The sequence below is a fragment of the Leucopleurus acutus genome (assembly GCF_964270905.1).
Source record: "Leucopleurus acutus genome assembly, chromosome: 5".
Lineage (NCBI taxonomy): Eukaryota > Metazoa > Chordata > Mammalia > Artiodactyla > Delphinidae > Leucopleurus > Leucopleurus acutus.
In genome coordinates this window covers 68137430-68161349 of record NC_139147.1, presented here as the reverse complement: position 1 = coordinate 68161349, position 23920 = coordinate 68137430, and the positions used below count along the sequence as shown (strand labels likewise).

The window sequence follows — 23920 nt, the reverse complement described above, 5'->3', positions numbered from 1 at the left end:
CTTTTTTTCCTGTCATTTATTTGTTGAAGAAGCTAGATCATTAGTTCGAATTTCCCTCACTTTAGGTTTTGCTGATTGCCTCCCCATGGTGTTATTTAACATATTCTTCTAATTCCCCTATTTCTTGTAAACAGATTTTTGAGGTTTCATCAGATTCAGGTTAGAATTTTTAGCAAGAAAATGTCATAGGTGGTACTGTGTACACCCTACCGTATGACATCCTAAGGTATACATCGATTTTGTCTTTTTGTGATATTAAGATTGAGCAGTAGATACTATCACTGTGACTCATCCTTATAAAGTTCTCCATCACCTTTCATCTAATGTTTTATGCAGACATTGGTGACTGTTTCATTAGGGGTTGCAAGATGGTAGTATTTTTTTCTATCTTACTTATTTGGTTATCCTGCGGTAAAAGTCATATAAGAAATGTAGAATAAATGCTTGATTCTTTCCCTTTATTTGCCAGTTTTCAAATCAATGAATTGGTTTCCTTGCAACCTCCACAGGTAACCTTTTGTTTATAAGTAACATAAGGAACTCTTGCATTTAACACATGTGATGTGCTCCAGTCCATTCCAGTTATTTTTCTTTTTAATGCCCAGATGTTCCTATCTTTAGTCACTGGGGACATTTCTAATTGGCTCCTGGGTCCTTTCAACATGCGCCCAGTAATCATTTATAGCTGCCTTACTTTTTAACATGTTCTGTACTCATTTTAAATGCTTCCTGCCCCAGATTTGGAATCAGACATTCCTCCAAAGTGCTCTGGTTCCTTTAAGTAGAAAATGTTCTTAGAGATGCCTGAGGGAGGTTCATTGTTACTGAGTTTGTCACTGTTTCCAGATCTTTTCAGTGAACAAACCTAAGAAACACATTCCTTCTTAAAATGAATGCATGCTTAAGAACTTAGAAATTTTCACCTTCAGCGTTAGCATGAACATTTTTAATGTCAATAATTAATCAGAATTCAAAGCAGAGACAGCCATAAACAGTTCTGATGAGGGTAAAACGGGATAATTCTAAGTATGGGGGTGTCGTGGTATAAGAGAGAGCAGGACTGGTATAGGATTCAGTCAGAAGATCACAAAAGAGCCCTAGGGTCCTAGGACATGGAAGAAAGGGAGCACTGCAATAGAATGAAACAGAAAAGAAAGCTGGAAAGGCACCAATGATAAATCTGACCAGGGTCCTGACCCTCCATGATGCTCTGGGTGACAAAGAAAAACATGCCCAAGACTTGCCTTTAATGCAACAAGAGTGTGCCCTCACAGCTTTGTGCTTAAAACATCACAGGAAGGCTTCCCTGGTGGCGCAGTGGTTGAGAGTCCGCCTGCCGATGCAGGGGACACAGGGACACGGGTTCGTGCCCCGGTCCGGGAAGATCCCACATGCCGCGGAGCGGCGGGGACCGTGAGCCATGGCCGCTGAGCCTGCGCGTCCAGAGCCTGTGCTCCGCAAAGGGAGAAGCCACAGTGGTGAGAGGCCCGCGTACCGCAAAAAAAAAAAAAAACCATCACAGGAGAATTCAAGCAGTTTTAAAAATCTATTTGTTAGTGGACAGTGTGTACCTTTGAAATTCCAAACTCCTAATTGAGTGTCATTGCACCTTCATAGTTTGAAGCAATAAGGAGATGCAAGAGAGCAACGAAGAGTAAAATGTGATTATAGCACTGGACCTCCCATAGTTGGTGAGAAACATAATTCCCTTGCTTTTTTTTTCTCTTGTTGTTAAGAAAACTTTTAAACATAGCAATCTAAAAGATATCACTGTGGACTTCTCATAGGCATATGTTTATATATGTCTAAAGATGTTTAAAACAACACTTATTGATACATAATTCCACATCAAAAATTCATCCTTTTAAAGTGTAAAATTCAGAATCATCTCCTGCTTCAATCTGCTGCTGGACAGGAACCAATCAGAAAGAAAGAGGTGAAAGATGGAGAAGGGAGTCCAGGGCTTTCTCAATCACAAATCTCATCTCCATTCCAACTCTCTTTATACCTTTCTTGCAAAAATAATAATAGAAATAAGGAGGCAGTAGGGTTTCCAAAAACAAAAATTGTAAGCTTCAACCATCTGGGGAAGGCAAAAAGCTCATCCATCACAACTCTCAGTTTGAAAGTAAAGGAGGATTGGAGACATGGCGGCAGAGTAGGAGTTGAGCTCACCTCCTCTCACAAAAACACTAAAATCACAAATAATGCTGAACAACCATCGACGAAAAAGACTGGAAACTACCAAAAAAGATATTCTACGTCCAAAGACAAAGAAGAAGCTCCACAAGATGGTAGGAGGAATGCATCTGCAATACAATCATATCCAATACCCACCGGGAGGGTTACCCACAAACTGGAAAATAATTATAACGCAGAGGTTCTCCCTCAGGAGTGAGAGTTCTGAGCCTGGGGGTCTGGCATCGGAAGGAGGAGCCCCTAGAGCATTTGGCTTTGAAGGCCAGCAGGGCTTGATCGCAGAAACTCCACAGGACTGGTGGAAACAGAAATGCCACTCTTAGAGGATGCACACAGGTCTCGTGCACACCAGGACCCAGGAAAAGGCAGTAACTTCATAGGAGCCTGGTCCAGACCTACCTGCTGGTCTTGGAGGGTCTCCTGTGGAGGTGGGGGGCAGCTGTGGCTTACTGTGGGGATAAGGACACTGGTGGCAGAGATACCAGGGAGTACTCATTAGTGTGAGCTCTCCTGGAGGCCACCATTTAGACAACAAGACCTGGCCCAACCCAACAGTCGGTAGGTGCAAGTGCTGGGATGCCTCGGGCCAAACAACTAACAGGGTGGGAACACAGCCCCACCCATTGGTAGACAGGCTGCCTAAAATCTTCCTGAGCCCATGGTCACCTCTAAACACACCTCTTGACACAGGCCTGCCCAACAAGGGACACGACTCAGCTCCACCCACCAGTAGGCAGGCATCAGTCCCTCCCATCAGAAAGCCTGCACAAGCCTCTTAGACCAGCCTCACCCACCAGGGGCAGACACCAGAAGCAAGAGGAAGTACAACCCTGCAGCCTGTGGAAACCGCAATCACAGAAAGTTAGATAAAATGAGACAACAAAGGAGTATATTCCAGATGAAGGAACAAGATAAAACCCCAGAAAAACAATGAAATTAAGTGGAGATAGGCAACCTTCCAGAAAAAGAATTCAGGGTAATGATATCAAAGATGATCCAAGATCTCAGAAAAAGAATGGAGGCACAGACTGAGAAAATATAAGAGATGTTTAACAAAGAGTTAGAAGATACAAAGCACAAACAGAGATGAACAATACAATAACTGAAATGAAAAATACACTAAAAGAAATCAATAGCAGAATAAATGAGGCAGAAGAACGGATAAGTGAGCTGGAAGACAGAAATGTGGAAATCACTGCTGCTGAACAGAATAAAGAAAAAAACAATGAAAAGAAATGAGGACAGTTTAAGAGACCTCTGGGACAACATTTAACGCACCAACATTTGCATTATAGGAGTCCAAGAAGAAGAGAGAAAGGGCCTGAGAAAATATTTGAAGAGATAATAGCTGAAAAATTCCCTAACATGGGAAAGGAAACAGTCATCGAAGTCCAGTAAGTGCAGAGAATCCCATACAGGATTAAACCCAAGGAGGAACATGCTGAGAAACATAGTAAGCAAACTGACAAAAATTAAAGACAAAGAGAAAATATTAAAAGCAACGAGGGAAAGGCAACAAATAATATACAAGGGAACTCCTGTAAGGTTATCAACTGATTTTTCAGCAGAAACTCTGCAGGCCAGAAAGGAGTGATGATATATTTAAGGTGACGAAAGGGAAAAAACCTACAACCAAGAATAATCTACCTATCAAGGCTCTCATTCAGATTTGATGGAGAAATCAAAAGCTTTACAGACAACCAAAATCTAAAAGAATTCAGCGCCAACAGACCAGCTTTATGACAAATGCTAAAGGAACTTCTCAGCAGAAAAGCCCACATCTAGTAGCAAGAAAATTACCAATGGGAAACCTCACCAGTAGAGGCAAACATACAGTAAAGGTAGGAAATCATCCACACACAAATATGATATCAAAACCAACAATCGGGGCTTCCCTGGTGGCGCAGTGGTTGAGAGTCTGCCTGCTGATGCAGGGGACACGGGTTTGTGCCCCGGTCCGGGAAGATCCCACATGCCGCAGATCGGCTGGGCCCGTGAGCCATGGCCGCTGAGCCTGCGCGTCTGGAGCCTGTGCTCCGCAACGGGAGAGGCCACAGCAGTGAGAGGCCCGCGTACCGCCAAAAACCAAAAACAAAACCCAACAATTGATAGAAGACGAGAGTACAAAAAATGCAGGATATTGGAAATGCATTTGAAATTCAGAGACCAGCAACTTAAAACAATCATATATATATATATATATGGGTGGGTGTGTGTGTGTGTGTGTGTGTGTGTGTGTGTGTGTGTGTGTGTGTATATAGAGAGAGAGAGAGAGATAGAGGAGGGCAGAGGGAGAGAGAGAGAGACTGCTACATCAAAACCTCATGGTAACTGCAAACTGAAAATCTACAATAGATACACACAAAAAAGAAAAGGAATCCAAACACAACACTAACATTAGTCATCAAATCACTAGAGAACAGAACAAAAGAGAAAGGGAAGAGAAAACACCTACAAAAACAAACCCAAAACAATTTACAAAATGGCAATAAGAACATATATATTGACAATTATCTTAAATGTAAACAAATTAAATGATCCAAACAAAAGACATAGACTGGCTGAATGGATACAAAAACAAGACCGGTATATATGCTGTCTACAAGAGACCCACTTCAGATCTAGGGACACATACATACTGAAAGTGAGGGGATGGAAAAAGGTATTCCATGCAAATCAAAAGAAAGCTGGAGTAGCAATATTCATATCAGACAGAATAGACTTTAAAATAAAGACTGTTACAAGAGACAAAGAAGGACACTATATAATAATCAAGGGATCAATCCAAGAAGAAGATATAACAATTGTAAATATATATGCACACAACATAGAAGTACCTTAATATACAAGGTGAATATTAACAGATATAAAAGGAGAAATCAACAGTAACACAATAACAGTAAGGGACTTTAACACCCCACTTACATCACTGGACAGATCATCCAGACAGAAAATCAATAAGGAAACAGATCTTAAATGACACATTGGACCAAATGGAATTACTTGTTACATATAGAGCATTCCATCTGAAGCCAGCAGAATACACACTCTTCTCAAGTGGACATGAAACATTCTCCAGGATAGATCACATGTTGGGCCACAATGCAAGCCTCAGTAAATTTAAGAAAACTGAAATCATATCAAGCATCTTTTCCAACCACAACACTATGAGACTAGAAATCAACTACAAGAAAAAAACTGCAAAAAACACAAACACATGAAGGTTAAACAATATGCTACTAAACAACTAATGGATCACTGAAGAAATCAAAGAGGAAATCAAAAAATACCTAGAGACAAATGAAAATGAAAACACAACAATTCAAAACCTATGGGATTCAGCAAAAGCAGTTCTAAGAGGGAAGTTTATAGCAATATAAGCTTTCCTTAGGAAACAAGAAAGATCTCAAATAAACAGCCTAAACTTACACGTAAAGCAACTACAGAAAGAAGACCAAACAAAGCCCAAAGTTAGCAGACAGAAAGAAATCATTAAGATCAGAGCAGAAACAAATGAAATAGAACCAAAAAAACAATAGCAAAGATCAATGAAACTAAAAGCTGATTCTTTGAAAAGATAAACAAAATTGATAAACCTTTAGCCAGACTCACCAAGAAAAAAAAGGAGAGGGCTCAAATTAATAAAATTAGAAATGAAAAAGGAGAAGTTACTACTGAATCCACAGAAATACAAAGGATCATAAGAGACTACTACAAGCAACTATATGCCAATAAAATGGACAACCTAGAAGAAATGGACAAATTCTTAGAAAGTACAGTCTCCTAAGACTAAACCAGGAAGAAATAGAAAATATGAACAGACCAATCACAAGTACTGAAATTGAAACTGTGATTTAAAAATTCCAACAAACGAAAAGTCCAGGACCAGATGGCTTCACAGGCGAATTCTATCAAACATTTAGAGAAGAGTTAACACCTATTCTTCTGAAACTGTTCCAAAAAATTGCAGAGGAAGGAACACTCCCAAACTCATTCTATAAGGCCACCATCACCCTGATACCAAAAACAGACAAAGATATCACACAAAAAAGAAAATTACAGGCCAATATCCCTGATGAACATACATGCAAAAATCCTCAACAAAATACCACCAAACCAAATCCAACAATACATTAAAAGGATCATATGCCATGTTCAAATGGGATTTATCCCTGGGATGCAAGCATTTTTCAATATCCACAAATCAACCAGTGTGATACACGACATTAACAAACTGAAGAATAAAAACCATATGATCATCTCTATAGATGCAGAAAAAGCTTTCGACAAAATTCAACACCAGTTTACGATAAAAACTCTCCAGAAAGTAGGGATAGAGGGAACCTACCTCAACATAATAAAGGCCATATACGACAAACCCACAGCAAACATCATACCCAACAGTGAAAAGCTGCAGGCATCCCTCTAAGATCAGGAACAAGGCAAGTATGTCCACTCTAGCCACTTTTATTCAACATAGTTTTGGAAGTCCTAGCCACAGCAATCAGAGAAGAAAAAGAAATAAAAGGAATCCAAATTGGAAGGAAGAAATAAAATTGTCACTGTTTGCAGATGATAAGATACTATATACAGAAAATCCTAAAGATGCTACCAGAAAACTACTAGAGCTCATCAATGAATTTGGTAAAGTTGCGGGATACAAAATTAATACGCAGAAATCTGCTGCATTTCTATAGACTAACAATGAAAGAGAAATTAAGGAAACAATCTCATTTACCACTGCATCAAAAAGAATAAAATACCTAGGAATAAACCTACCTAAGGAGACAAAAGACCTATACTCCAAAAATTATAAGGCACCCTTGAAAAAAATCAAAGATGACACAAACAGATGGAAAGATATACCATGTTCTTGGATTGGAAGAATCAACGTTGTCAAAATGTCTATCGTATCCAAGGCAATCTAAAGATTCAGTGCAATCTGTTTCAAATTACCAGTGTCACTTTTCACAGAACTAGAACAAAAAATTTTTAAATTTGTATGGAAACACAAAAGACCCCAAATAGCCAAAGCAATCTTAAGAAAGAAAAATGGAGCTGGAGGAATCAGGTTCCTTGATTTCAGACTATACTACAAAGTTACAGTAATTAAAACAATATGGTACTGGCATAAAAACAGAAATATAGATCAAGGAACAGGACAGAAAGCCCAGAAATAAACCCATGCACCTATGGTCAATTAATCTATGACAGAGAAGGCAAGAATATACAACAGAGAAAAGACAGTCTCTTCAGTAAGTGGTGCTGGGACAGCTACATGTAAAAGAATGAAATTAGAACATTCCCTAACACCATACACAAAAATAAACTCAAAATAGATTAAAGACCTAAATGTAAAACTGGATACTATAGAACTCTTAGAGGAAAACACAGGCAGAACACTCTTTGACATAAATCGCAGTAATACCTTTTTGGATTCACCTCCTAGAGTAATGAAAATAAAAACAATAATAGGGCTTCCCTGGTGGCGCAGTGGTTGAGAATCTGCCCGTTAATGCAGGGGACACAGGTTCGAGCCCTGGTCTGGGAAGATCCCACATGCCACGGAGCAACTAGGCCCGTGAGCCACAACTACTGAGCCTGAGCGTCTGGAGACCGTGCTTCTCAACAAGAGAAGCCACGATAGTGAAAGGCCTGCGCACAGACATGAAGAGTGGCCCCCGCACAGAAACAAAGACCCAACACAGCAAAAATAAATAATTAATAAACTCCTACCCCCAACATTTTGTTTAAAAAATAATAATAATAATAAACAAAAGGGACTTAATTAAACGTATAAGCTTTGCACAGCAAAGGAAACCATAAGCAAAATAAAAAGACAACCCACAGAACAGGAGAAAATATCTGCAAACAATGCAACCAACAAGGGATTAATCTCCAAAATATACAAATAGCTCATGCAGCTCAATGTAAGTTCCCTACATACGAACGAGTTCCATTCCAAGAGTGCATTCATAAGTCCAATTTGTTTGTAAGTCCAACAAAGTTAGCCTGGATACCCAACTAACACAATTGGCTATATAATACTGTACTGTAAAAGGTTTATAATACTTTTCATACAAATAATACATAAAAAACAAACACAAAAAATAAAGAAATCATTTTTAATGTCACAGTACAGTACCTTGAAAAGTAGAGTAGTACAGTACAACAGCTGGCATACACGGGCTGGCATCAAGAGAAAAGGCAAGAAGACTCACTGACTAGAGGAGGGAGAGGAGGTGGGAAATGGTAGAGCTGAAGGATCGTCAGCAATAGGAGACGGAGGGCAAGCTGCAATTTCACTCATGCCTGACATTGATGGCACAGGTTCTGGTACCTTGCTGGATTCAATTCTATCTACCCTCTTGAAAAAACAATCCAGTGATGTCTGGGTAGTAGCTCTTCTTTTCTTGTCATAGAGGACACAGTAGCACTGGACTGCATTCTGAACAACTGCTGCAACCTTTCTGTACCATTCTACGTTCGGGTCCTGTGCCTCCTCAAATAAAGAAAATCCCCTTGTCATTTCCTGCATCATAAATCTCTTCAGTTCTTCAGTTACTTATTCTTCCTCTTGTCTCTCTTCGTACTTTCTCTCGGCCTCCAATTCCATCAGGTCTTCATTAGTAAGCTCCTCGTGTTGCATAGCAAGGAGTTCAATGAAGTCATTCTCTTGCAGATCTAGCTTGAAATAAAGATACTGTACTACTGTACTCTGTATAGTACTGTACAGAACATAAAAGCACAACCACTTGTACCGGATGCACGCACGTGACAATGAACGCCAGACACATGAACTAACTTACGTGACTGTACATGCGAATGCACGTTTGTATCTTCAAAAGCTCGCAACTTGAAGTTTCGTATGTAGGGGACTTACTGTACCAGAAAAACAAACAACCCAATGAAAAACTGGGCAGAAGACCTAAATAGACATTTCTCCAAGAAGACATACAGATGGCCAAAAAGCACATAAAAAGATGCTCAACATCGCTAATTATTAGAGAAATGCAAATCCAAACTCCAGTGAGGTATCACCTCACACCAGTCAGAATGGCCATCATCAAAAAGTCTACAAACAATAAATGCTGGAGAGGGTGTGGAGAAAAGGGAAGCCTCCTACACTGTTGGTGGGAATGTAAATTGGTACAGCCACTATGGAGAAAGGTATGGAGTTTCCTTTAAAAAGTAAAAATAGAGCTACTGTGTGATCCACATATCCCAATTCTGGGCATATACAGAGAAAAACCGCAATTTGAAAAGATACATGCATCCCAATGTTCAATGCAGCACCATTTACAATAGCCAACACATGGAAGCAACCTAAATGTCCAATGACAGATGAATGGATAAAGAAGAAGTGGTAGGGCTTCCCTGGTGGCTCTGTGGTTGAGAGTCCGCCTGCCAATGCAGGGGACACGGGTTCGTGCCCCGGTCCGGGAAGATCCCACGTGTTGTGGAGCGGCTGGGCCGGTAAGCCATGGCCGCTGAGCCTGCGCGTCTGGAGCCTGTGCTCCGCAACGGGAGAGGCCACAACAGTGAGAGGCCTGCGTACCGCAAAAAAAAAAAAAAAGAAGAAGAAGTAGTGGTATATATACATGATGGAATACTAGCCATAAAAAAAAAAAATGAAATAATGCCGTTTGCTACAACATGGCTGGACCTAAAGATTATCATACTATGTGAAGTAAGTCAGACAGAGAAAGACAAATATCATATATCACTTAGATGTGGAATGTAAAGAAATGATACAAACGAACTTATTTACGAAACAGGAATAGCATCACAGACTTAGAAAACAAACTTATTGGTTACGAAAGGGGAAAGGTGGAGGGGAGGGATAAATTAGGAGTTTGGGATTAATATATACACACTACTATATATAAAATAGATAATCAACAAGGACCTAATGTATAGCACAAGGAACTCTCCTCAATATTCTATAATAACCTAAATGGGAAAAAAATCTGATAAAGAACAGAGGTATGTATAACTGAATCATTTTGTTGTATACCTGAAACTAACACAACATTGTAAATCAACTATACTCCAATATAAAGTAAAAAAATTTTAAATATATATACTACATAAAAAATAAAGTGTACAATTCAGTAGTTTTTTCTATATACACAAAGTTATGTACTGATCACTACTACAGTATTTAATTATATAAATGATATCACACAATATGTGGCCTTTTTAACTGGCTTCTTTCACTTAGCATGTTTTCAAAGTTTGTCCATGTTGTAGCATTTATCGGTACTTGATTTTTTGAAAATATTTATTTATTTATTTTATTTATTTATTTATTCATTTATTTGGCTGTGTCTGGTCTTAGTTGCCGCAGGTGGGATCTTCATTGCAGCATGCAGGATCTTTCATTGTGGCGCACGTGCTTCTCTCTAGTTGTGGCGCACAGGCTCTAGAGCACACAGGCTCAGTAGTTGCGGGGCACGGGCTTAGTTGCCCCACGGCATATGGGATCTTAGTTCCCTGACCAGGGATTGAACCCGCGTTCCCTGCATCAGAAGGTGGATTCTTAACCACTGGACCACCAGGGAAGTACTCAGTACTTGATTTTTTTAACTGATAAATTTTATCCCATTTCATGGATATCCAAAATTTTGTTTATACATTAGTCAGTTGATGGACATTTAAGTGGTTTTCACTTTTTGGTTATTATGAATAATGCTGATATGGACATTTGTGTACAAGCTTTTGAGTAAACATCTATTTTCATTTCTTTGGGGCATATAGTAAGAGGTGAAAGTACTGGGTCATATGGCAACTCCACAGAATTACTTGTTTGAGAAACTTCAAGACTCTTTTCCAAGCATTTACATTTTACATTTCCATCAGCAATGTATGAGGGGTCCAATCTCTCTACATCCTGCCTTGTTTTTTTGTTGTTGCTAATTAAAAAGCCATCCTAGTGGGTGTGACATGGTAGCTCACTGTGGTCGTAGAGAAGCGAAATTTGCCACCCCAAAATGTCTTCTTTGGCATGTGGATTATTTTAGCTGAAAACAATCAAGGCCCAGAAGACTCAGGAAGAAACTTTAGCCTTCCCCTAATTTCCTAAAAAAAATGTAGATAGAGGGTCTATTCCAGGAAGAGAGCTATCATCAGAGATATCTGTAAAGAATATGGGCTAAGTGTGTTGGTGGAAACAGCCTGGACATCAGAGTCCACCCTGTTTCCCATTGTCTCTGCATGGCCCAGCAAACATTTATTTACCAAACATTTGCTATTCCATTTCCATGTCAATTGCCTTCCTCCCCTTTGAAGTTTCAAACCCCTACTTCCAACATACTCTTTGTCTTTACCTGAAGATGGTATTTAAGGTGAGGGTTTCAGCCATTTCAGCAAATTACTCAGTTTTCCAGGGTCTCTCTCATGTATACATGTTAGTTAATGTCAACTCATTATGTCTCATGTCAACTTAATTCTTAGACCAACCACAAGAACCGAGAAGGGTAGAGGAAAATTTCTTCCTTCCCAACATAGTCTTCATTTGCATTTCCTTACTGGGTAAAGAGGATGAGGATATTTTCATATGTTTATTGGCTCTTTGTATATCTTCTCTGGAGAAATGTTCATTCAGCTTCTTTGTTCATTTCTTAACTTGGTTGTCTTTTTATTATCGGGTTATAAGCATTCTTATATATTCTAGATACAAGTTCCTTGTCTGATATACGATTTGTAAATATTTTCTCCACTTCGCAGTTTGTCTTTTCATGATGTTGATGACATCCTTTATTTTTATTTTTTTTGCGGTAGGTGGGCCTCTCACTGCTGTGGCCTCTCCCATTGTGGAGCATAGGCTCCGGAGGCCCAGGCTCAGCGGCCATGGCTCACGGGCCCAGCCGCTCCGCAGCATGTGGGATCCTCCCAGACTGGGGCACGAACCCGCGTCCCCTGCATCAGCAAGCGGACTCTCAACCACTGCGCCACCAGGGAAGCCCTATTTATTTATTTTTGACTGTGCTGGTTCTTGTTGCAGCACGTGGGCTTAGTTGCAGCACATGGGTTTCTTAGTTGTGACATGCATGTGGGATCTAGTTCCCTGACCAGGCATGGAACCTGGGCCCCCTGCATTGGGAGCGTGGATTCTTACCCACTGGACCACCAGGGAAGTCCTGATGATGTCCTTTATTTATTTATTTTTATAAATTTATTTTTTTATTTTTGGCTGCGTTGGGTCTTCGTTGCTGCGTGCAGGCTTTCCTAGTTGCGACGAGCAGGGGTTACTCTTCATTGTGGTGTGCAGGCTTCTCGTTGTGGTGGCTTCTCTTGTTGCAAAGCATGGGCTCTAGGTGTGTGGGCTTCAGTAGTTGTGGCACGCAGGCTCAGTAGTTGTGGCTCACGGGCTCTAGAGCACAGACTCAGTAGTTGTGGTGCATGGGCTTAGTTGCTCCGTGGCATGTGGGATCTCCCCGGACCAGGGCTTGAACCCATGTCCCCTGCATTGGCAGGCAGATTCTTAACCACTGTGCCACTAGGGAAGTCCCTGATGATGTCCTTTAAATATATAAATTTTTAATTTTGATGAAGTCCAGCTTATCCATTTTTTCTTCTGTTGCTTGAGCTTTTGGTGTCATATACAAGGTTACAAAGGTTTACTCCTATATTATCTTCTAAGAACGTTACAGTTTTAGCTTTAACATTTAGATCTGTCATCCATTTTCAGTTAATATTGGTATATTATGTGTGGAAAGAATCCAACTTCATTTTTTTGCATATGGATATCCAATTCTCCCAGCACCATTTGTTGAAAAGACTATTCTTTCCCCTGCTGAATTGTTTTGACACAATATAGAAAATCATTTGTCCATAAATATGAGGGTTTATTTCCAGACTCTCAATTCTATTTCCAATGCTCTGTATTCCCCAATATTCTTTGTTGTGTTTTGCCACAGAAGTCTATGTTCTATGTTAGCTTAGTAGTCCACTAATAACTGGACAGAGACTTCCTTAAATGCCTTGCACCAATAAGTTTGCCAGCCTTTGCTGGAGGGCTATGTGTGCATTTGGGGGCATGCTCTGGGGTGGGTGAGAAAGAAGCTGTTCGAATTGTATTAGCTCTGAGTCAGGTTAATAAAAAAAAAGGCAAGCCCTGTGAGTGAGCATTTCCATGGAACTGCCACACAGGCCAAATAGTAACAGTCCTCTGGGGCTAGGGGTTTGGGGGAGCTCCAAATCCATTCTGCCTTCTTCAGTGTCTGCTAGGTTTTTAGAGCTACTGCAATTTTGAGGTATTAGTTTTCAAGGCTACTGTGAAGCCAAGAGGAGACAGGAATCAGTTAAAACTCCATTAGCCTTGTTGCCCTTACCATGAAGTCATTTTCTTCGACAAATGCCACACAGACTGTCACAAGCCTCTGGTTATTTCCTAGAGTTCTGAAAAAGTTGATTTTAAGACTTTATGGTAATGTTTTCATTGCTTTTTATAGGAGTGAATTTTCAGAGGTCTTAACTCTGACATACCTTAAGTTAGAACCTCTACTTGTATCAAGATTTGTGGTTGTCTGCAGTCTGATTTCTTTCATAAAAGGCCTCATTTATTTCAGTTTTCTAGGCAGGTAGTCTCAGAAAGCTTTGCCTGGGTCTGAGTAACCACACCACCAGTGCCACCTAGTGACAGTAAGTATACACTGTAAGAAAAGTAGATAAATTATAACTGATCTCGGCTTGTTTTAAATGTATAATAGGTAATGTAGTATTTACTTCACCAGGGCTGATTTGAGGGTTAACTGGAAAACAAGTGTGAGAGTATTTGGCAAGATGCTTGAAACACAGCAGGCACTCTAAGCGTTAAGTTTGTTTCTTGAAATATTACTTAAAGCACTAATCCTCAAAACATTTCCAGAGCACTTCAATTTTACCCCTAAGGTGGTCAGTATTTCTGATCAAGGTAATTTTATACAGTTATCAGGGCATGAAGAAATTCTATGAACCTCTTCAAAAGTTTTCCATAGCTCTAAGGATTAAAACAAGTATTCAGTGCTGTGACTCTCAAACTTCAGTATGCATCAGAACCACCAGAATGGCTTGTTAAAATGCAAATCACTAGGCACACCTACCTCCAGTTTTGGAATCAACAATTCTGGGTTGAAGGTTGGGAATTTGCATTTCTAACAAGATCTTAGGTGAAGCTGCTACTGCTGGTTTGAAACTACACTTTGAGAACCACTGTGTTTGGGGTTTTTTTTTAAAAAAAAAAAAAACTGTGGTAAAATACATATAACACAAAATTTACCATTCTAACCATTTTTAAGTGTACAGGGCTGTGGCATTAAGTACATTCACATTGTTGTGCCACCATCACCACCATCCATCTCGACTTTTTCATCTTCCCCAGAGAACCACTGGTTTAATGTGACCTATAAATCCCCATCTCACACCATCCTGTCCCATTGCCTTCTGGCAGGTGCTGAGACAGAAAGCAACAAAGTTAACTGGCAGTGAGCTCTACTGTCTAAAGAGGAAACAGAAAAAGAATCAATATTTATCTCCTTAGGTACTGTCCTTCCCCATCCCTCTTAATTAGAACAGAGGCAGTTTAGGAGAATAAAAGACAAGCTGCCTCTCAGCTCAGTTTGGGTAACAATGATAAAGCAAAAATGTTACCATGTACACCTACTTACTGTCAGTCACACAAATGCACGTTTGGAGATATTTATTCATTCAACAAATACTACTTGTCAGGTATTGTTCCAGGCAGTATAAAAAACAGATAAAAATCTATGCCAGCTGAACTTACATTCTACTAGAGGAAGGGGGAAAAATATACATATATACATATATATATGTATATATATAGTTAGATAGTAAATTCCAGACAGAAAAAATAAACAATGGGGAGTGACAGTGTTTCTGTGCTTGGAATGTGGTGTGTGTGTGAAATTTTAGATAGGGAAGTAGAAGTTCTCTTTGAGAATGCTACTTTTGAAGGAAGTGAGGGGGCTAGTATGCAGGTATCTGGTGGAAGGGTATTTCAATCAGAAACAACAGTTAAGTGCAAAGGCCCTAAGGGACACAAAGAGGAGGCCAGCATGGCTAGAACAGAGGAATAATGAAAAGAGAAGCAGTACTTGAGGTCACAGACATACCTGGGGGTGGAGGTGAGGAATAGGGACTTAAAGGCAATAGAGGTTTACCTAGATCAGAAAATATCTCCCAACTTTTCTTACTACAACTTCATACTGGAGGCCAGGAATTTGTACCTCCTTAAGGTATAAATGGTTATTAAAACATAAACAAACATGATATTATACACATTAGAAATAACAAACCATTGTAAAAAAAATTTTTAAACCCGACATCACTAAAAAATATATATATTTATGAAGTCTTGATGTGATTTCGGTCTTCATTTTACAATTACAAAAAAATTAAAGCATAAAAAAGTTTTAGTATCATTATTTTTTTTAACATCCTTATTGGAGTATAATTGCTTTACAATGGTTAGTTTCTGCTTTATAACAAAGTGAATCAGTTATACATATACATATGTTCCCATATCTCTTCCCTCTTGCATCTCCCTCCCTCCCACCCTCCCTATCCCACCCCTCTAGGTGGTCACAAACCACCGAGCTGATCTCCCTGTGCCATGCGGCTGCTTCCCACTAGCTATCTATTTTACGTTTGGGAGTGTATATATGTCCATGCCACTCTCTCACTTTGTCACAGCTTACCCTTCCCCCCCCCCCAGTATCATTATTAAGACCACTTTTCTAACTCAAAGAGATAGAATATATTGCCCCAGACATCCAAGCCCAAAATTTTCCATCCTCTGGTGGATCACAATTAAAAACAAACAAAAAAACCAAAAGAAAACCAGCCCTTAAAGGGCTGTTAAACCCAGAGGGTTAAACCACCTGGCTACACTTGCAGCCTGTCCCTGGCTGACCAGTTCTGTGTCCCCAAAGCCTTAGCAAGAAGTCAAGATGAAGCCTCACTATGCCTGTAAGGCTCTGACTGGCAAATGGCTAGTTAATCTTAAGAATAGAAATCCTTAAGCTCTAGTATGCAACAGAATCACCCAAAGGACTCGTAACACACACTAGTGGACCCCATTTGCAGAGTTTCTGATTCAGTAAGTATAGGTGGAGCCTGAGAATTTGCACTTCCAACAATTTCCCAGGTGATGCCAGTACTGTTGGTCTGGGAGCTCACAATTTGTAAATCTGTGCCTTAGAGTTATTACTGCTGGCTGGAGGCTCTAGTGGGTCAGTCTCGAGGCTGATTCAAGTACTGCCTTCTGCCCTGTTGTCCCTTCCTTCCCATTCTTTCAAACCCATGATGGACTGTGCAGAGTGGTGGGGATGCTTTTTTTCTCAGAATCATTCAAGACTCTCCTGGAGATAACCATCAGTGACGTTACCTGGAACGTGATCAATCTCCGGGAACCAGTGATGATAAATGAAGGTTCAATGAATGCTGGTGAGGAAGCTTTTAGAAGATTATCTAAGTTATTGTTTCTTAACCTGTGTGAAGATCAGCTGCCAGGTTTGTTGCACGTATGTTGCTAGTTATGAAGTCTGCCAATGATCTGCTTAAAAATGAAATCATGGCATTTGTCAAAACCCCTAAAACTACATCACAGAGAGCTTTAATATATGCAAATTTTATAATATCAACCAGGGTGTTGGATCATTCCCAGGATGGAAAGCAGACTGTGACAAATGTATCTAATTGTATTAGAAATAATGTGTGATCTAACCTTATAAACTTCAAGGTGGGAAAAAAGGAGCTGACTTAAGTAACTTTGGAAAATATTGTTTTGACTGGAAACTATAAGACTAAAGACAAAGAGAAATGTACTTTAGTTGGCAAATTTGTTTCTTACAGGAGTACTGGTTAACAATTCTGAAACTACTTTATAAGTATATTCTAGGATTGAACAAGTAAGTAACTAAATGGTAGATAATGAGAGCCAGGTTTCTCATTGTCAAGGAAAGAAGTTCCAAAAGCAAGGGTGGAAGGCTAGAATGAATGTGGTGCTGGGTCAGAGTCAGAAAACTCAGTATGTGCACCTTTACTTTTCTATATATACATGTGTGTATACATATAGAAAGATGATATGAGACAGAAACATAATTATGTGTATACACATGGTTTAGTATACACACACGTATTTTCCAGCTCTACCCACTGGGAAGGCCTGGAATCAGTGACACTTGAGTAGCAACAAGCACACTCATTGCCAGATCCTGGTGTCTAAATACCATTATCCAATGAAAGGAACCAGGGCTCCTTGGAGAAAACTGGCTGATTCTATGTTGGGGCAGAGAAAATACAGATGAGTCTGGAATATCCATCCTGTAGTGCCAGAAAGTAAGGAAGTGTCCAAAAAACAAAATGATGAGGGCCTGTAAAGGGACACAGAAGCTGATCTGATAAAGCCTAAACTGGCATAATCTGAACAACAAAATAAATAAGAGTAATAGATTATAACAAGGTAAAAAATATGAGTCCATCAACAAAAAATAAAATGAATCCAGTAATAAATCATGTGGATATTATATGCTGTCTAATATGACATGATGAGAAGGGCACTTTACCTCTGTGCTATTTATTCTTCCCCCAAACCCATAACCCTAGTCTTACCATGAGAAAGCATCAAACAAAACCTAATTGAGGGACATCCTACAAAATATCTGACCAGTATTCCTCAAAATTGTCAAGATCATGAAAATCAAAGAATATGAAACCATCACAGATCAGCAAAGACTAAGGAGACATGACAACTAAATGCAATGTGGTATCCTGGATTGGATCCTGGAACACAAAATGGACAACAGTAGAATAACTGGAGAGAACTAAATGAAGTTTGTCCTTTAGTTGATAGCAAAGTATCATTGTTAATTTCTTAGTATTGACAAATGTACTGTGGGTTATGTAAGATGATGACATTAGGGTTAACTGGGTGAGGGGTACACAGAACTCTGTACTATCTTTGCGACTTTTCTGTAAATTAAAATTATTCTAAATAAGAATATTTTTAAACATGTGTATTAATTACATCTTATTGTTTTTTACTTTATACATAGTTTATGAAATTTTTATATTTACTTGATATTTAATATTTTAAAAATTGGAGAGGATTTGATGTTATCTCTATAAAAATGTCACTCTCACTCATTTGTACTCCAATATGTTTTTGTAATGGGATAGAAAAGGAAAGAAATGGGGTATAGTAGGAAATGTGCCCGATTCAGGGTAGACCAAAGATGTCCAGGTGAAGGTCATCTGCCTAGTGCACCTTGGTGGAAATGAGATGAGAAAATTACACACGATACATATCTTGTTACACCTTGCTGTTCTCAAATGTTGTTGCCATCACCTGTGAGCTTGTTAGAAATGCAGACTTTCAGCTCCCACCCCAGACCTACAGAATTTGAATCTGTATATTTAATGAGATATCCAACTGATTCATATGAACATTAAATTTCAAGAATCAAATAGCTACATTCATTCAATAGCTGATGAGTACACACTGTGTGCCAGACATAGGAAAACCAATACCACAAACTCTAAAGTCTAGAACAGTGCTATTCGGCCTCAGCTGGGAGCTTCCTGGAAATGCTAATTCTCAGACCCCACCCCAAACCTTCAGAATCTAGAAAAATGTCTTTACAAGCCCTTCACATGATGCTTATGCATACTAAAGTTTGAGAAGCACTACTCTAAAAAGATGGACTTCAAACTCTGTATACTGCAATCACCACAGAAAAACAAAAACCCAACACACAGGGCCATCCCACACCAATTAAATCCCAATTTCTGTGACGAGGACTCTGGCATTAGTATTTTTTTTTTTTTTTTTTTTTTGGCATTAGTATTTTTTAGAAAGATTTTCTAAGTGATTCTAATGTGCTGCCATGTTTGAGAATTGCTGCTTTTTAGCACAACCAGCTAGAGTCCCTGTTGAACATAGGCTACATGAATGACCAGGGCACACCTGCAGAGCTAAATACCTATGTCTCTGGCTGCATTCAAAATTCCTCTTTTTGATGAAATAATGCCACTTGCAGCAATGTTGATCGACTTAGAGATTATCATATTAAGTGAAGTAAATCAGACAAAGAAAGACAAATATCATATTACATCACTTATATGTGGAATCTAAAAAATGATACAAATGAATTTATTTACAAAACAGACTCACAGACATAGAAAACAAACTTATGGTTACCAAAGGAAAAAGGGTGGAGAAGGGATAAATCAGGAGTTTGGGATTAACAGATACACACTATCATATATAAAATAGAGAAATAGCAAGGACCTACTGTATAGCACAGGGAAGTATATTCCATATCTTGTAATAACCTAAAATGGAAAACAATATGAAAAAGAATATAAATATGTACAATTGAATCACTTTGCTGTATACCTGAAACTAACACACTGTAAATCAACCATAAACCAATAAAAAAAAAATGCTCTTATAAAAGATGTTATTAAAATTTCAGGGCTTCCCTGGTGGCGCAGTGGTTGAGAGTCCGCCTGCCGATGCAGGGGACGCGGGTTCGTGCCCCGTCCGGGAAGATCCCACATGCCACGGAGCAGCTAGGCCCGTGAGCCATGGCCGCTGAGCCTGCGTGTCCGGAGCCTGTGCTCCGCAACAGGAGAGGCCACGACAGTGAGAGGCCCGCGTACCGCAAAAAAAAACCCCAAAAAACGAAAAAAAACTTTTTGATATCTGTATAACATCAAATGGATATAACCTGAATTTAATCATTCCCTATGGCTTGATTTATTTCCCATTTTTCACTATTACAAATAATATTTCAATGAATAGTTTTCTACATAAATCTTTAATGGCATTTCTGGTTATTTTCTTATATAGAATCCTGGTAGTGGAGGGCTAAAGGATATGATGGTTAAAGGACATGAACCCTTTTAAGATTCATTTTACTTCTTTAATATTTTAATTTTATTGGAGTATAGCTGATTTACAATGTTGTGTTAGTTTCAGGTGTACAGCAAAATGATTCAGTTATACATATACAAATATACATTCTTTTTTAGATTCTTTTCTCATATAGGTTATCACAGAATATTAGGTAGAGTTCTCTGTGCTATACAGTAGGTCCTTGCTGGTTATCTATCTTATATATAGCAATTGTGTTCATCCCAAGCTCCTGATTTATCCCTCCCCACCATATTTCCCTTTGGTAATCATAAGTTTGTTGTCAATATCTATAAGTCTGCTTCTGTTTTGTAAATAAGTTCATTTGTATCTTTTACAAATTAGTTTCCACGTATGAGTGATATATGATATTTGCCTTTCTCTCTCTGATTTACTTCACTTAGTATGATAATCTCTAGGTCCAATCTTAAGATTCTTAAAATATGTAAAAAACTGCTTTCCAGAAAGGCTGAATCAATTTATACATCTACGGGTAGTTGATGAGAATTCCTGACTTATTACACCACAGTGGTACTGAGGGCCCACTATCTCAAACAAAACATTCACTTGCTCTCAACAGCTCCTATAAATAAAATACTACCTCCTTCCTTTCATAGTGGAGTGACTGAATAAGTGGCATGTATTTACTACCTTGACCCCATCACCCACACGATAACTACAATGTTTCTTCCCCCACTCATTTTACTAAAATTGCTGTAAATTAGTGATCTCTTTCTAGTCATATGAATATGTCTTTTAGAATCTTTTCATTAGCTCATCTGACTCTCCTCTTCCCATCTTTGTGGCCATTTGACTCTAATGATCTCATCCTTCTACAAGGACTCAGTCCTCCCTTACATTACACTACCACGTTTTCTCCCTTCATCTCCGACCTCTGTGATCTACCTTCTTTAATATCCTCTGCCACTTCCTATTGCTTACACTACGTCAGGCCTCCAAGGTTCAGTTTTTGCCTCTGTCCCGCACTGCTCTCAGGGAGGACTCCTCCATTCTGTTTTAATAATCAGCTCTACACTGATGGCTCCCATATATTTCCCTAACTTTACCCCTCCTTTGTCCTCAGGTCTGTGACTGAGGTTCCATCCTCACCTAGAACTCAATGCCACCTCCCACTCAATAGTGCACCATCCTCTCTGCCAAATCAGTAAGCCTTCCCAACTTTCTTATTTCTGACAACGGAGTAGCACTCCTTCAGTCCTCCATGCTCAAAAACTTCAGTCTTTATGTTTTCCTTAAATTACTCTGTCTGAAAGTCATACTAACAGTTTCTTCAAAATACTTCCTAGATACATTCTCTTTTTGTCATTCTCATCATCACTTCACCTACGGATTACTGTAATATTTTCACAGGTAGCAGGTATTCATGCTGTATGCAGCGACCATGTTAATTTTCCAAAAATATTTTTTAATGACTTCTTCTTGAAGGTTTCCTTTTTGTCCAAATTCATCTGGTTCAAACCCTCGAAGGCCAAACTGCATCTCCTATTAGTACCTCCTGAAATCCAAGATAATCCTCTCTCCCTACTGCCCTTTCTCCCCCCACACCCTCTGCAGACTCATTACTGCCCCCACCTTCGCTCGTGTCACTCTCCCATCCCTTCTGTTTCAATGGAACCTTCAGTAGATAATCCTAACTTACACTACTTTTCCTTTCTCTGAATTCTTTTTTTTTTCCCAAGGGAAAAATGAATTTTATTTAATGACCAAGTACACCAATACAGACACATACATTTATATATATGTATACCTATGTGTGTGTACATATATATGACTAAAACAATATTTACTCTTACCATTTGGGATGAATTGTAAAATTTTCTGTTCTATGTACTTTCATTAAAAAAAATGGGGGTTGCAACTTGAGTCAACACTAAGAAAATGAGGATGAAGTGGTAAAAATATTTAAGGTCAGATTATGCTCTCAGAGGCTACATGGTTTAGGGAAAAGAACCCTCAATCTCTGAATTCTTAAAACCAGTGGTATGCTGGCTCTTGGGAGGGGGGTGGTGGGTAAAAGCCCTGATTTGTAGTGTTTGCCAATAACCCTCACCATGGCAGATCTCAAGCTACCAGTGTAACATGACTACCTGTGAAACTGGAAAGAGATATGCACAAAGCCAGGAGGAACCAGCTTCAGGACACAAGAGCAGCATTTAAAATCTGTTCTGCAGGGCTTTCCTGGTGGCACAGTGGTTGAGAGTCCGCCTGCCGATGTAGGGGACATGGGTTCGTGCCCCGGTCTGGGAAGATCCCACATGCCGCGGAGCGGCTGGGCCCGTGAGCCATGGCCGCTGAGCCTGCGCATCCGGAGCCTGTGCTCCGCAACGGGAGAAGCCACAGCAGTGAGAGGCCAGCGTACCGGAAAAAAAAAAAATCTGTTCTGCAATCTAGAACTTAATATATACTGTCTTGTATAAGCTCTCCAGGTATATTATATAGGTCTGCTTATTCATTGCAATAAACTTTAGCCCTAGGAAGAGTGGCAGTCCACTCATTCCAGAGGTTTCATAGTGAACAGGGCACACAGTGTTTGCTCAGTAAAAACCTGTTGGCAAGACCTGGAGGGAGTGATAAGCAAAGCCAAAGACTGGAGGCATAAAATGGTAAAAATGAGCATGTACTCATTTAGGGCTGATTAGTAAGAACAAACAAAAAGTACAATGAAGGAGCAGAATGTAGTAGAAATAAAATCAGAATGGGAACCAGGAGATATTCACAGCTTTGTAATTGTGTGACCCTTAGCAAGTCAATTTCCTTCCTGGGCCTTAAGTTTCCTCATCTGTAAACTTAGGGTACTACATGACTACATGACTTTTAAGTTATCCATTGATTCTAATGCTCTAGGATGTGGGTAAAACTGACAAGGAGAATGCCCATGGCCCACTGCATTGATAAAATAACAATAATAAATTCATTTAAAAATCTGCTGTTAAGTCAAAGGAGTTTAGGGCAGTAAATCTTTTCTGAAGGTGTGTGAAGAAACATTCTTATAAGACCATTCCATTCCTTTGATCTAATAATTATTATATAGAAAGTAATAATTATAAAAAACAATTATTTTATTAAAAATAATAAAATATTAAAAACAATTATTCCAAAAAGTATCTATTGCCTATCTATTATGAGCTGGACACTGGTAAGTGCTGAAGATTTAGTAAAAACAAAACAGACCCCATCTTTACCCTCATGGAACCCACAGTAGTGTGGATCAATAGCCATTTAGTTCCAAATCATCATAAAAGTGCTTTTTAGCTTAGCACAGATTGCTCTGAGTAATGGATGGAAGCTATGGATCCTCTCTTCCCCAAACAGGCATATAATCATAAAAATGTGAATGCAATTTCAGAGGTTCACAGAACCTCTCATCTGTGAAGAACCAAAGAACCAAGAACCAAGAACCAAAAGTTAACAACCCTGACCTATTTCTACAGGTACATCTACAAAACAGTAAACAAATTCAAGATCGTAAAAGCCTACATTCTGTTTGTTAAGGGAGTATAGCAAAGATTTCCAACAGAAACAATTAAAAATAAGGGTCCATCATTTAAAGGATTAAGCCTTGGGTTTTTGAAATTTCATTCACCTAAAGTACCTTCTTCCAAATAATATTCTGGATAAATGAGGTATGCCTAGATTATGTTTCTATCTGATCTACCATTCCTTTAGTAAAGTTGCCAGTTAAATCGTTCTTACTTGAAAACTATTTGCATATGAATGACTGCTTCCATTTCACAAGTAAATCTGCATTTCATGACTCTTCCATTTCACACCAAGGAGACC

General features: G+C 39.2%; 1 protein-coding gene across 1 annotated transcript in view; it reads right to left on the bottom strand.

Annotated features, from left to right (window-relative positions):
* FAM162A (family with sequence similarity 162 member A) overlaps positions 1-23920 on the bottom strand; it is a 37643-nt gene that overhangs the window by 11682 nt on the left and 2041 nt on the right. The window lies entirely within an intron of this gene.